Below are 1,512 nucleotides of genomic sequence, written 5' to 3' on the forward strand. Positions count from 1 at the left end.
ATATACACACACACACACACACACACACACACACACACACACACATTTAAAGGATATTTTATAGTGACATTTTACTTAACAATATGGATGATAATAATGCGTATCCGAAACTGAGATTATGTAACGACACTCACCGCTGCGCGAGCATGTCGATAACAGCATTAACGCAAGTGAAAATCCTCTGAAGCAAGCAGAGCGAACTCCTGGAGCAAAAGTCATCCCGGTGCTTTTCATTCAGTCCGCTCGCATTTCAACAGCTCCATGTGTTCCTAACAACCCTAAATCTGTATGTACAGTATCAGCTTGAGCTGCTGTCTACATTACTGCTGCCAGAGACGTTCTTCATCAGCGCACTGAGCCCCCACACACTTTCACTCGCACAGAAAACGCGCTCGAAAGCGAAAGTATTTCCAAAACTAACAACACATTCATAACTACACTGCATTACTTATGACTCCACATCCGCCCAGTGGACGAGCACAGACATTGAACTAAAATATTTCAGTAGCCTATACTAAAAATATTTTAGTAAAATGTAGTATTTAGTATATTAACCCTTAAATGCATGAATGTTTCACCAATCATAGTGACCCGGAACAATATATCCAGCACGGATGGATCTCTAACCTGTGGAAGCCCGTTTCCGCCACTGAAAAAAAATTTAAAAAAAGGTAATTGCGACTTTTTATCTCACAGTTCTGACTTTTTTTCTCAGAATTGCGTGATACAAACTCGCAATTCGGACTTTTTTTCTCGCAATTCAGACTTTTTTTCACAGAATTGTGAGATATAAACTCGCAATTGCGAGTTATAAAGTCAGAATTGCGAGATATAAAGTCACACTTGCGAGATAAAACTCGCAATTCTGACTTTTTATCTCACAATTCGGACTTTTTTTCTCAGCATTGCGTGATACAAACTCGCAATTCTGACTTTTTTTCTCGCAATTCTGACATTTTTTCTCGCAATTCTGAATTTTTTTCTCAGAATTGCGTGATATAAACTCGCAATTGCAAGTTAAAGTCCAATTTTGAGGGGGGAAAAAGACTGATATGTTCTCAGAATTGCGAGTTTATATCTCACAATTCTGAGAAAAAAAGTCTGAATTGCGAGAAAAAAAGTCTGAATTGCGAGTTTGTATCACGCAATTCTGAGAAAAAAAGTCTGAATTGCGAGTTTGTATCACGCAATTCTGAGAAAAAAAGTCTGAATTGCGAGTTTGTATCACGCAATTCTGAGAAAAAAAGTCTGAATTGCGAGTTTGTATCACGCAATTCTGAGAAAAAAAGTCTGAATTGCGAGTTTGTATCACGCAATTCTGAGAAAAAAAGTCTGAATTGCGAGTTTGTATCACGCAATTCTGAGAAAAAAAGTCTGAATTGCGAGTTTGTATCACGCAATTCTGAGAAAAAAAGTCTGAATTGCGAGTTTGTATCACGCAATTCTGAGAAAAAAAATCAGAATTGCGAGTTTGTATCACCAATTCTGAGAAAAAAAATCAGAATTGCGAGT

At 37.6% G+C, this 1,512-nt stretch overlaps 1 protein-coding gene across 1 annotated transcript in view; it reads right to left on the reverse strand.

The window, feature by feature from the left end:
* Positions 1–62: 62 nt before the first annotated feature.
* The window catches only part of LOC107698915 (hemK methyltransferase family member 2-like), a 26,656-nt gene continuing 25,206 nt past the window's right edge, over positions 63–1,512 (reverse strand). The window contains exon 8 of the mRNA XM_016500053.1: positions 63–74. The gene's annotated coding sequence lies outside the window, so the exon portion shown is untranslated. The remainder of the gene's footprint in view (positions 75–1,512) is intronic.

This window comes from Sinocyclocheilus anshuiensis, unplaced genomic scaffold, assembly GCF_001515605.1.
Source record: "Sinocyclocheilus anshuiensis isolate Anshui unplaced genomic scaffold, SAMN03320099.WGS_v1.1 scaffold1854, whole genome shotgun sequence".
Lineage (NCBI taxonomy): Eukaryota > Metazoa > Chordata > Actinopteri > Cypriniformes > Cyprinidae > Sinocyclocheilus > Sinocyclocheilus anshuiensis.